Here is a 14,662-nt window from a genome sequence, read left to right as displayed (position 1 = left end):
GTGAAATGTTGACATTTAAGAAAGGTTTCATCACCTCTATTCTCATGGAAACAGCAGTTTAGAGAACTGCCCAAGAATAGAAAGCACATTGCCCACACAGCGTGGCCAAAAAAGTAAATTCCTTCTTGCAAAAAAAGAAAATTTCTTGACGAGTACAAATCATGTTATATTAATGATGTCAATCTCATGACACAAGCAATATTTCTCATCAAAGCTGCTATAATCATTTGCAATGATGCCTGAAATGTTTATATGTCTGCCACATACATTTGTTTGTATTTGTCATTAAAACAATATCCATATCACATTATGAAACACAAATTGTAATGTACATCAAAGTGGGACCGTAATTCCTACATCACAAATGCCTCTTGCACAACCTTTTAACTTTAAAGTAATTCATATCTGACACAATTTTTATCCTCAAGACTGACAGTGACTATGAGATTGCAGGCTCATGATAGAGGGTAACTTCCTGTCACACATTACAGACAAATGAACGACAGACTGAGGACGATTGTCTTAAATGTCCTCTGTACAAGTATAACACAACATTTGCTAACATAATACTATTTTTAATGAAAACCAGAGATTTATCAACCAAAACAGATAAAAAAAATTAAATGAATAATAATGATTAAAAAGGCTCATTACGAATATTAAAACAAATTTTCTGGGCTTGCCCACATATTGCCATGCTGTTATTTAGAATGACACATATGGTAAGAATTAGTCTATTGCGTAAAATTAACGATTTATCAAGATTAGAGTATAGGTTAGAATTACACAGCTTAGAATTTATCCGTTATACAGGTCATGTCAATGGCCAAGATTGTCTCCATTTCTAAACATTCTAAACTTCACTAGTTAATTTGAAATGGTGTTGGAGTTTAACCAATACATTTATAGAAATACAAATAGTATTCCATGTAAAATCTCAATTATATACAGTGTACACATTTACTGACCTAAATCTGCATGACTTTATGCATTGCACTGCTGCCACAGGATTGGCTGATTAGATAATTATATGAATAAGTAGGTGTACAAGCATTCCTAATAAAGTCATCAGTGAGTGTATGTATAATAATAACACAAAAATTGGAAAGCCCAATGGTCAATGGATGAAGAAAAGTCCTGCCTTACAGGTAAAAGAGCCAATCACCTTTTAGATACAGACATTGCATTCAATCAACTCGAGATCATGCATGCACATTAGCTATACAAACCTAGACATTTTTATTTTGTAGTGTAATCTGAGGTAAAGAAGCATGTAAAGCTCTTTGGTTTGGCAATGGAGGAGTCAGGAGACAGCGAAGCAGGTTTGAGGTCAGTTTTTTTAATTATCTTAATGCAGGGACACAAAAGCAATAAACGTAAACAACAAAGTCGGCATTAGCAACGTCAGCCTTCAGGTTTCTCTCTCCCCCTCTCTGGGTACTCTGCGTTCCTTTTATGTCTCTCTCCGCATCACTATAACAAGACACAGGTGTTATTGTTGATTATAAACCAGGTGACAAGCCTTACCGCTCTCTCCGCAGACTGACACACGACCACACCCCCATGCCACATGCCCCCACCGCTGACTCAGGCCGGGGCAAAACTGCCTTACACCCTTTTTGGTCTTGGGTGCCGGGCAGGCTGCGATCGCTGCGGTTTTGTCAACCTGTGGACGCACCTGCCCGTGACCCACCCAATTGCACACTTCTTCAGGTTGGCCGTGAGTCCCTCCTGTCTCAGCGCTCTCAGGACATCCCTCAGGTGTTGCATATGCCGCCGCCAGTTATTACTGTAGATTATGATGTCATTTATATATGCGGTGGCATACGCCGTGTGCGGTCTGAGGGTCTTGTCCATAAGGCACTGAAACGTGGCCGGGGCTCCAAACAGCCCGAACGGAAGTGTCACAAATTGGTGTATTCTGAACGGTGTGGAAAAAGCAGTTTTTTCTCAGGACATTGGAGTTAAAGGGATCTGCCAATACCCCTTTGTTAAGTCCAGCGTTGAGTAAAATTGAGCCGCGCCCAACCGATCAAGTAACTCGACAATTCGCAGCATTGGATAAGCGTCAAATTTGGACACCGCGTTCACTTTCCGGTAGTCAACACAGAAATGGACCGAGCCGTCGCTCTTCGGTACCAGAACTACCGGGCTGGCCCAATCACTGTACGACTCTTGTATTACGCCCATTTCGAGCATTGCCTCTAATTCTTCCTTAACGACCTTTTTCTTGTGCTCAGGAAGACGATAGGGGCAGCTACAAACCACCACACCCGGGGTGGTCTCGATATGGTGCTCTATGAGGTTAGTGCAACCGGGCAGGGGAGAAAATACTTCTGCGAACTCTGCTTGCAGTCTCACAACATCTGTCAGCTGTGACAGTGAGAGGTGGTCTCCGCAAGGGATCTGGGTGAATTAATTTGCTTTGGGAGAAACCTCTGGCCCGAGCTCCGCCCTCTCCGGAACCACCATTGCCAAGGCTACAGGTACCGCCTCCCTCCATGGTTTGAGGAGGTTGAGGTGGTAGGTTTGACGCGCCCCTCTCCTATTCGTTCGCTTAACCTCATAATCTAGATCTCCAACTCGTCGTGTGACCTCAGAGGGTCCTTGTCACTTGGAGAGTAATTTGGAGCTCGAGGTGGGCAGCAACACAAGCACTTTATCTCCCTGTGAAAATTCCCGTAGTCGAGTGCCCCTGTCTTACAGTCCGCGTTGACGTTCTTGTGCTTGGAGCAAATTCTCCTGTGTTACTTGTCCCAAAGTGTGGAGTTCTGCTCAAAGGTCAAGAACTTATTGAATTTCATTTTTACAATCCGAAGGTCCTTCCTCCCAAGCTTCCCGTATGACGTGAAGCACGCCCCGTGGCTGGCGTCCATACAGCAGCTCAAACGGGGAAAAGCCGGTGGAGGCTTGCGAGACCTCTCGTACTGCATACAGCAGGGGTTCGACCCACTTATCCCAGTTTTTAGCATCTTCGTGTACGAACTTACGAATCATGTTTTTTAATTGTCTTAATGCAGGGACACAAAAGCAATAAACGTAAACAACAAAGTCAGCATTAGCAACGTCAGCCTTCAGGTTTCTCTCTCCCCCTCACTGGGTACTCTGCGTTCCTTTTATGTCTCTCTCCGATTCACTATAACAAGACACAGGTGTTATTGTTGATTATAAACCAGGTGACAAGCCTTACCGCTCTCTCTCTCGCAGACCGACACACGACCACGCCCCCACGCAACAAAGCACATTATATGATGCCAGATTTGTCAGATTTTACTGCTGATTTTAAATATATATTTTGATTGTAATCTTCACCAACCATTTTGGAGATTTCAGTCTTTCCCCATTCAAATAAATAGAAGCTGCACATGAATGCTACTTGTTTACACAGAAAAATAGCAGCCCAGCCTGCCTGGGAGCATTCCACAAATGGCCGCCAAGTGGACTGACTTGCTAACAAGACCTTGGTTATACATAAAAAAACTACAACCTTTAGAATGTGAAAAAAATTTTTTAATAACAAAGGCAGTTAAGACAGAACATGCAAGTAATTTGAATGAATAATTTGACACCAGCAACATTTTTCTCAGTGTGTGGTCTTTTCAGATGGTCCTTTAAGCATGTAAGCATAAAGGCGGATATTCAACGAATATCAAATTTAAAACTAACTTTACCTTGCTTCTTTTTAAGGGTCCCCTTTAAGAACCACTCCTGAATTTAAGATCTTTTGTTCATGAGCTACAGTATAACGCTGCACCTATCTAAAGCCTTTAAAAAAATATGAACATTTCTAGCATTGCTTTTCCATGCCAGTCCTCTCTTGGCTTAAGTTCATTTGTTGAAATAAAACAAATGAGCATAAATTAGATAAGGCATCCTTTTTGCAACATACAAAATTTAATTTAATAGCCATTCATTTCATCTTTGCAACTGACCAATTGTGATTTCTTGACTGCCTCATATCTTATATTATAAATAGCCTATTCAGTGCTGGGGATGTTACTTTGAAACTGTAGTTTGCCAAGTTGCAAACTTCTCATAATTTAAATTAGTTACATTTACAGTCAAGGTAATGTAGCTACACTATAACTAGGAATAAAAAAATACTTCACTGAATCTATTTAAGTTGCAATATCTTTTTAAATACTGTAAAATATTAAGAGCAGTTTTTAAATGACACAAAAACATGGATCTCAATTAGGGTGCAATGGCATACTTTGAATGCAATTCTTAAAAATCGCATGAAAAATGTAACTAAAACACACTAGTTTTTTAATGCTATACTCCCAAAGCTGTGGATTGTTAAAGCAGTATTGACTGAGGAGATCAGTCATGAGTGGAAGTCTCACAGAGACTAGTCTTCAGTCCCTCTTCAGTGTACATGTGTGTATTTGTGTGTGTGTATAACGACTGGCGAAAACTTTGACCCAGAGTATGTAATTGAACAGAGGGTGCAATCAGAACATAGCTGCTCGATCAGAGCACTCAGCGAGATGACCTTAGGTCAGTCGGTACACACTGGCCCTTTCATTGCTTTCCATCGGAAAATGGCACATTTCTAGACAGTGTGACGGAATGCATTCTAATTTCTAATTTAAATTAATTAGTAGCTTTTGTGCGACAAGTGCATATTATTTTAAAAAGGGACTTGAAATAAAATCTATCCACTAAAGTAAGCTATGAGAAAATAAATACTGTGAAGAAAATCTGATTTAATGTTATCAATGATGTAAATAATATACAATCTTTTTTCCTTTTTGAGAATGATGAATTGGTTCCAATTTAAATTGCAGTTGATGAAGGTTTCTCATTTCTCTCATCTATGTTTCGAGGAAAGGGCACACAAAAAGTTCTCAACATTTTTGGAAAGTAAGTTAGTTTTTGCATTGATAACATCTTAAAGAGCGTTTGTGAAGTAGGCATACTTTAGTGCATAATGTATTATAGTATTAAAGGTCTTAATTAATGCTTGTGACATGGACATGGGCAAAAGATGCACAAAAGACTCGCATCTGCAGAGAGTCAGCAAGGGGATTATAAAGCAATGTGGTCTACCTGTAATATGATGTCATGTAATTAAGCCACATGTTCCTCAAGTTCTACATATTTTCTTTTTAGTGAGAGAGCTGTGTCAAAAATTCCAGACTCTAGATTGCACTCTAAGTGAAAACATGCTTTTTCCAGAGAATGATGGCAGCAGCTCAAGTTAAATTTCAGTCCTCCTGAATCTACTCATTATATAATACACGATAATTATTAGATTAATAAACACCACTATTTTTTACATTCTGCGCATACTCTTTCTGCTAAAAGAAAACATGTCTGAAATATTGAGGAATCAATAGCCAAAAAGGGGGAAGTAATAGGTTTAGCTGGTCTCAACAGTTTTATTTATTATATATTGAATTTTAATGCCAAAACAAAGTGAAGTTGTGCAGCCCTGTGTACTATTTCTCAAAAAATATCATTCACCAAAAAAGAATCAAACAGTGCTGTTGAAAAAACACATAGGTCTTTGAATCTCCAGCATTGCAGGATGGCTGGTTTGAGCTTTTCTATTGTCTGGCTTGTCACGCATTCAGCCATACCTGTTGTTATTCAGCTGCTACTGATATGAAGGTTGGAGGAAATTTGCCTCAATTGCTGGGAAACCGTCCAACAGTCAAACTGTTGACAATCCAAACTAAGGCCCTTCATTTTCATTAATTCAGCCCTGTGCAAACTTCATGGCCACTTGTGAAGGACAAATATGCTAATTAAAAGGCACAAAGTGCATAGTGTGAATTTACCAAGATCAATGAATAATTGACCCTTGCTGAAGTGGGCATTTGCAATTCTAGATTTGGAACTATAAACGTTAATGAGTACAATCTGTAATTTTAAACATAAACCACATAAACTTTCAGCTTGCCTTAAAACTCCTGCAAGTTATGGCAGGGTTAGACTGGGAGTAAATGTCGGCCCTGGAAAAATCCAACCCATCCGGCCCACGCATTTCCCTGTGATTGTTTCACTGGTCAGAGCTGTGTGGGTGAGAGACACAGTTACCGCTCTGCTTTCGCTTTGCGACCGGCAGTGGATATGCTTTGCGGTTTAATCGGGTAGTGCCGTTTTGTCACACTTTGAGGATTCTGAGTGGCCAATACTCAACCGGCCCACCAGCAAATGTTCTGGTTATAGTGTGGATAATGAACAACTTTACAACATATATGAACATAACATTTTATAATTACACAAAAATGTCCAACATCATGGGTTAAATTTATAACAAGGCTTTAAAATCATACACGAAAACTGCTTTGTTTGGATGTATGGCTGACTTTCAACCCTCCTGGGAAGTTCCTACTTGTAAGTTTGGATTCAGGCTTCATAGTTTCATAATTCTTTCTCTCTTTTTTATTTTCTTACAAAGACAGGAAACTTGCGTTAGTAAAGAAAAAGAGCAAAGCATGAACATTAGACCTTATCTATGCATTTTATAAATCTTGTGCTGAATAATTGTGGGAAATGTAGTTTTTGTCACTTAAGGGGCAGTTCAGACCGAACATGTTCTTGTGCTAAAATCCAATATGGTGTCTCGGGTCGCATTTTTGGCTAAGTGCAGCGCTATGCTATATGTCATCATAAGCGCAAAGTCAGTGGGCATGGCCATGAAGTTTTGATTTTTTCAATCAAACATGCTGTGGTGATGGAGGCGTGGGCATGTATCTGTCTGTGGGAAAGGGAGAGGAAAGGTTCCACACCAGCGTTATCATTATCTCTAACACCTGTTTCTTGTTGTAGTGATGGTGGAGGGAGACATAAATAGGCGTACAAGGCGTCAGAGTGGCAGAGAGAGACCAGAGAGAGACTATACCTGTGTGTGCACAACAAGAAACATTTACTTGTTTGTGTGACTACTTGGCCACTGAGTTCCCTGTTTGTTTAAGTTTTGTGAACAATGCTGAAGAGTAATAAAAATACTCATGTTGACAGTTAGCTGCCTCCTGACTCCTTCATTACCAAGATAACAAACTTGCCACATGTAACCTCGATTATGAGGTTACTTGAATGGACAGGGTGGGGTATGTCAAGTTAACCACCTCAACCTCCTAAAATCATGGAGGGAGGTGGTCCCTTTGGCCTTGGTGACATTAGTGCTGGTGAGGGTGGAGCTTGGGCCGGAGCTGACTCTCAAACCTAATTCATTCACCCCAGTCCCATGTGGAGACCACCACTCACTGTCACAGCTCATGGATGTGGCCAAGTTGTAATCGGAATTCGTTGACGTGTTCTCGCCTCCCCCGGTCGCACAAACCTCATAGAACACCATATCGATACCACCCCCTGATTGATATGGTTGGTTCGTAGACGCACACCTATCGCCTTCCTGAACACAAGAAAAAGGTTGTTCAAGAAGAATTGGAGGCAATGCTTGAGATGAGCGTAATAGAAGAGTCGCACAGCGATTGGGCCAGCCCGGTGGTTCTGGTATCTAAGAGTGACGGGACGGTCCGGTTCTGTGTAGACTATTGCAAAGTGAACGCAGGGTCCAAATTTTATGCGTACCCAATACCTTGGATTGACGAGTTGCTCAATTGGTGGGGCACAGCTAAATTTTATTCAACACTGGACTTAACAAAGGGTTATTCGCAGATCCCTTTAACTCAAATCTCCTGAGAAAAAAAAAACTGCTTTTTCCACACCTTTCAGCTTACACCAAATTGTGACTCTTCTGTTTGGTTTGTTCGGGGCCCCCACCATGTTCCAGGGTCTCATGGATAAAGTTTTCAGACCACATACAGCATATGCCACCACATATTTAGACTATATTATTTTTTATAGCAATGACTGGAGGCAGCACATGCAATCTGAGAGCTGTCCCGAGGTCGCTGCGACGGGTGGGGCTCACGGCCAATTCGAAGAAGTGCGCAATTGGGTGGGTGGAAGTTTGGTATCTGGGGTTCCACTTGGGCCATGGGCAGGTGAATATAAGGTTTACAAAACCGCAGCGATAACAGCCTGTCTGAGGCCCAAGACCAAAAAGGAGGTGAGACATTTACTGGGGTTGACTGGCTACTACCGAAGATTTGTGCCTAGTTACTCTGACATCACCAGACCACTGACTGATCTTACTAGAATGGGGCCTCCGATCCGAGTCGTGCCATATGTCGCTTTTACATGCTCCTAATTTCTCTCTCCCCTTCATTTTACAGACAGATACATTGGAAAGAGGGCTGGGGGCGGTGAGAGTGTAAGTTCTGTGTAAGTTTTGTGAACGATGTTGATGAGTAATACAAATACTCACAGTGACAGTTTGCTGCCTCCTGACTCCTTCATTGCCCAGATAACAAACTTGCCACAAATGTGCTATGTCGAGGCACAAGTGGGTTTGATGAAATCATGCGTTCAAGGTGCTAATTTGGTCAAGTGCAATTTAAAGTAAAAATCAAAGGTTCTTATTTATCTGTGTCCTATTATATAGACCAAGCACCATTGATATAAACAAACAAAAGCACATTTATACGAAGTTGGTAGAGTAAATGGAATATATGCAATGAAATAGAAGAACAGAAATATTGATTTACATTATTTTGTGCATTAAAACTACATCCTTGTTAAAAGAGACACAATCCTTTTATACGAATGGAAAATGTGGTTCAGGATATGGATGCAAACTCTGTTAAATTATAGAGAATGTACTGTAAGTGTTCTTATTCATTTTTATCTACTGACACAAACATAATGTCAAGTATTAATAGCGATTGCATCAGCAAGCACTTCACTTCTAATGGTCGATTTTGATTTTGATAAATTAAATGCATTTATTTAAACAAGAAAAAATGTAACCAAATATTTCTGAATTCAAATTATACTTAAAACAAAAATTAATTTGGTAAAGTGGTAAAAAAAATCATACCAAATCCAATCATTTTACTCTCTCAGTCTTCCAACGGCCCCTTTTTTAGATCATAGATACAATTGTATATATACACTCACCTAGAACTTTATTAGGAACACCTGTACACCTACTTATTCATTTGATTATCTAATCAGCCAATCATGTGGCAGCAATGCACTGCATAAAATCATGCAAATATGGGTCAGGAGCTTCAGTAATGTCCATCACAATAGGGAAAATTGGTGGCATGATTGTTGGTGCCAGACAGGCTGGTTTGACTGGTATAACTGCTGATCTCCTTGGATTTTCATGCACAACAGACACTATAGTCTCTAGAGTTTACTCAGAATGGTGCCAAAAACAAAAAACATACAGTCAGCGGCAGTTCTGTGGACAGAAACACATTGTTGATGAAAACGGAGAATGGCCAGACAGGTTTGAGCTGACAGAAAGGCTACAGTAACTCAGATAACCACTCTGTATATTTGTAGTGTGCAGAATAGCATCTAAGAATGCAAACACATTGAACCTTGAGGCGAATGGGCTACGACAGCAGAAGACCATATTGGGAACTATTTTTAGGACCATACTGTTCCTAATAAAGTTCTAGGTGAGTGTATAAACATAATAATAATTGAAAAATAAACCATGACCTATAGATATTTTAACGCAAATCTCATAAAATTTTGTTTGATAAAAAGGCTATAGTTAGGGACATAATAATGTTCCACCATATTTTCAGAATTTGGACATGAACTTTATTACCAACTGCTGGTGGAATCTCCAAACTGCAAATGCAGGAGCTTAATTTGGACTTTGTGTTGAAAACAAACATGGAATTGAAACTTCAGTTGTCTTAACACAATAACCTATTTCTAATGAAATTAGTATATTGCACTTTGCGCCACTTCATTAACATACAATACACCCACAATTTGCACGCATACACCCGCAGTTAGCGCAAACATTCCCACCCATGACCACTTGCGCTTTGAACTGGCACAAAAATTGCAAATAGCATTAGTGCTCTCACGGAAATTGCATAAGAAATAGCGCACTGTCTTGCGCGTAGTCCTGCACTTTGTGCACTTATGTGAGAAAAAAAAATAAAAAAAAAAAAATGCAGTGCTTTTTGCATGAGATTCTGAAAAAATAAATACATTGCAGCAGCCAAAGATGTCCATCTAGGGTACAAATATGTAGCCTAATATTTTATAACAAGCTTGATTGCTATTTGTCATTAAATGTAAACTAAATTGTACTGTCAACACTGGCAAAGAAAACGTAATTGTGCCCCATACCAATTTGCTTCTGCCATGATTCTTTAATTGTCATGCCCTCGACTTGATAAGTCAAGACTCAAAGAAAAGAGCTTCCCAATAGTAATTTTGATGTGGCATTCTTGTGTGTCTAGTTGTTACGTTTGAGCAGCGAGGCAGACGAGGAGATGCGGATCCAAATGCAGTTTAGACTTTTATTAAATGAACAAACGAATAAACAAAGGAAAAACCCACAAGGGGGAAATAAACTTAAACGGAGAACCAGGGCAAACATAAACGGAGAACTAGGGCAGAAAACATTCATGCACATACATCAAACAACGATCGACAAGGACTGAACAAGAAACGAGGGTTTAAATACAAGAGGAACAAACAAGGGAATGAGGGACACCTGGAAGAAACAATCAAGGGAACACCAATCATAATAACAAACTACAAAGGACTACAAAAAACCAAACAGGAACCAGGAAACAGGGGCTAAACTAAACTTCAACATAAGAGCACAACAACAAAAGACACCAATGAACATGACAGAAACCAAACAGGAAACAGGAACTAAACTAAATTTCAACATAAAAGCACAGAAGCAAAAGACAACAGAGAACATGACAGCATAAGAGAAACTACAAAAGGACTACAAAGTCCAAAACAGGAACTAAACAAAACTTCACAATAACAGTACAAAAATCAAAAGACAACAGGGAACATAACACTAGTAAAAACGATCATTCTAGTAAATCATTCTAGTAAATACGATCATTCCAACAAAATATGACAAAGTTTTTGCCAGACTTTGCACAGCAATATTAAAATGAAAAAACTTTTAAAAACATCTTGCAATTTATTTTGACATGCTACCCAAATAAATCATGCACAGCTAGCTCTTGCCTTTCCTGACATTCATGCTTATTCTTATTTTTAAATTGACAATCGTACCTGTGCTCTCTAATAGCACTTTTCCACTGCACGTTATGGTTCGACTTGTCTCGACTCTGCTTGCTTTACTTTTCTGAGTTTGTTTTTCCACTGCTGTTTATTGCTGCCTCAATGTGGGTGGGATTATAGGCTGATGGTCATAGATGTGCCGCCTCTACTGCTGAGACATCATCTTAAACGTAACACAAACATTACTCACATATATAAACTGATATATGATGTCACAGCATCCGTGAGTTCATCCAGGTCGGTGGCTGCAGCTTCAAAAACACTTCAATCACTGCATTCAAAGCAGGCTTTTAGTTCCAGCTCTGCTTCATTGGGCCATCTTTTTATAGTCTTTACTACAGGTTTAGCTGATTTTAGTTTCTGCTGAATTTCGGAAGAAGATGAACCAGACAGTGATCAGAGAGTCCTAAAGTAGCACGAGGGACAGAGCAATATCTATCCTTTATTGTTGTGTAGCAATGATCCAGTGTATTTTTGTCTCTGGTGAGGCATGCAATGTGCTGTCTGTATTTGGGCAGTTCACATGTGAGATTTGTCTTGTTAAAATCTCTTTAACAAGGCAAAAAAATAAAAAATAAAATAATAATAAGTGAGCCAGCTGTTGCAGCGCTGTGTTCATGCACACGTGTGGAGGAACATAGACACTCACAGGAATACACAAGGAAAACTCCCATGACAAGTAAAAAGGCTTATAGTTTATGAAGAGCATCTCTAAATTAGGACAGCACATCTCCTTCAGCATTGTTACATCTGTACACCATCATTCATTCCCCTTCCTCTCATTTCTCTGATAACTCTGGAAGCCCTGCAGATGTAATGCGCTGTCTGGAATGGCTTTACTCCAGGTTTCCAAAGCAGTAGAATTTGCAAAGTCCTAATTTTTGCATGTGAGGAGAAGTTATACGTCCACTTTGTTAGGAAGAGAGCAGGGATTCACTAGGTGGATGCTTGGCAGTGCGGTTCGAAAGCCGCACTGTCAGAGCTTGACCAGCACACCGGCTAGCTTCCCATGTTTGTGTCTTTTAGGGCACTTGTACAGCACCGCAGCTCCTATGACTAAAATGTCCAAAGAACGTCCGAATAATCCAAAAACCGATAAAAGACTGTCTGGTGTGTGCTGCCAAATATTCAGCATCACGTCTATGGTAAAACTGATTGAAAAATAAATGACTAAACACAGGACAAACAAACAAAAACAGCAAAAGAGCTGGAGAGATCCACACCAAGATGGCCATCCGCAGCACCATCTTAGCAGTATTATATACTGTAAATTAAGTTATATTGAAATAACTATATTGAATGAACTATATTGAAATATTGAAGTACTGTAAATCAGCATTGATTGTATGTAATACATGATATACTGTAGATGAAAAAAGCAAAGTCTTCTAAAATAAAGTTTATTGTGGCAGGGCAGAGGGTGGGGAACGGGTTGTGAATCTACACACCTGGTCCCTTATCAGTCTAATCAAGCCTCCGAGAGGGATAAAGGCCGACTGCGGAGGATGGTGCGGGAGAGAGAGATCGTTTACGGACATGCCCAGCCACCTAGAAGTGGAGGAACGGCCGCCGACCACGAGGGGAGAAGGGGCTCCTAACCGACTGCCTGGAGCAGTCAGGGCCACTATCAGGGGTGGAGGAGTCCCCTACCAGCCGCTGAAATGCGGCGGTGTCTGAGACCGCCGACCGCGAGCGGGGAGGGTCTCGCTGCCGACCGCATGGAGCGGAAAAACTGCTGCCAAAAGGTGCCCTTTTGGTCATCCAGAAAAAGGGAATATTGTGTAATAATTAAATTAAAATAGTTAAATAAAACAAAATTAAAATGCCGTCATTACCTCACAATAACAGTACAAACAGTAATGTGTTATTATGAGATTTCTTTGTAAATCGCTGGGATATTAAAGAAAATAAAGCAGAGGTGCTTTAAGAGCGGGCTACAGCAGACAGGGCGCAGATTCCAATCGCAAGTGATCCTCCCTATGCCCTATACTCACTCTGAAGTGCAGAGCCCTTGAAGTGGGTACTCTGAAGGAAACATGGCATTACTGTATTACTCAATAACAGTCTTGTGGAAAGGCCCTCCAAGAAAAGAACAATTTTCTGACTTTTGTTTTGAACTAGCTTTCGAGTAGCATCCCCTAAATGCAGTTTTGAATTCACCCCGGAACAGTTGCTATTACCTGAGATGAGTAACAGGTCGGATAAAATGTCCACTCCATGTAAGTTCAACAAAAGCATAATATTCGATTGCTACTGCATTTCCGATATTGTGCACCTCTAGTGTACACAGCTTTATTAATTATAATGGGAGTGGTTGCGTCACTTTCAGTGATATAAATTAAATTAGTCTTTAATAGAATATTGATATAAACTGAAGGAACTGTCTGGTTCAGCCAAAGCCATTTTGGTTCTGTTGAAACTAATTAGCCATTAGACTAATCACTTTCAGAAAAATACCATTAATCTTCCACAGTACTGCCGCTCCCTATACACATATTACGCAGTCTGCTTAAGGCACCAACTCCCTAGGGGGCACCATCATGTGCTAGGGGGCACCAGAAACTCAACCAGCTGCCCTTACTCACATATTATAGGTTATTCAAGGCCCCGGTAGCATTCTCAGAACATGGCCAATCGCCTCACGCTTGCACTTTTTCATCACGCCTTCATACTGTGCACCATGTTACCAGGGTAATGCCATGGTACTATTTGATTGATCATGTTCATGTTTCAAAATACTGCCATGGTACTCCAAGTTACTTTAAAAATACTATGGTTTTACTATGACACATGTCAAAAACATGGGGTTATAACAGACCATGTCTGAAAATAAACAAGTGTAATACCATGTTGCTTTTTGTGAGAAATAAAGATAAAGGGGAAAAAAGATGTACAGTATATATATATATATATATATATATATATATATATATATATATATATATATATACACAAACAAGAAAATAGTTAAAACTCAAAAAGCCAAGAAATTTGTTAAGTATGTATAATTACTAGGGCTGTCGATTTAACGTGTTAATTCAGTGCGATTAATTTTACAAAAAATAACGCAGTAAAAAAAAAAAAAATGTATCCTTCCACCCCTATCCCTGCTAAGGTTTGTGCATGTCACTGACTTCAAGGTTGTTCATCAAATGATATGCATCAAACAGACACATCTCTGGTTTCACTGAAGCACTGCTGCTATTTGTTTAATTCCTCAGGCGAAGTATGTCATACGAATACACATGAGACAAAGAGTGTATGTTTAAATACGTAAATATTCTGCTTAGCTTTCATACATCTAAGGTGTCATAGAATTCTTCCCATTTGCAGATGAACGCATCTCAATGGAGTTCAACCTCTTCGACTTCATCCAAATAGACTCACATCTGTAAATGTGTTTCCTGACTATTATAAGTCTTTTTTCCCCCTCCATCCTGTTCCATGGATTGACACTAATTAATGAGAAATCTGTAAATAACTTGCACCTGGGAATGGGTTGGGCTATGTGTCAAGCTTTGCCTTTTCTCCTTGCGCATGTGACTCTGCCATATGTGAG

At 39.8% G+C, this 14,662-nt stretch overlaps 1 protein-coding gene across 1 annotated transcript in view; it reads right to left on the bottom strand.

Annotated features, from left to right (window-relative positions):
* The window catches only part of LOC127659668 (5-hydroxytryptamine receptor 4-like), a 148,979-nt gene that overhangs the window by 86,678 nt on the left and 47,639 nt on the right, over window positions 1-14,662 (bottom strand). The gene's annotated exons all lie outside the window — the stretch shown is intronic.

Source organism: Xyrauchen texanus, chromosome 19, assembly GCF_025860055.1.
Source record: "Xyrauchen texanus isolate HMW12.3.18 chromosome 19, RBS_HiC_50CHRs, whole genome shotgun sequence".
Lineage (NCBI taxonomy): Eukaryota > Metazoa > Chordata > Actinopteri > Cypriniformes > Catostomidae > Xyrauchen > Xyrauchen texanus.
This window is presented reverse-complemented; position numbering and strand designations above follow the sequence as displayed.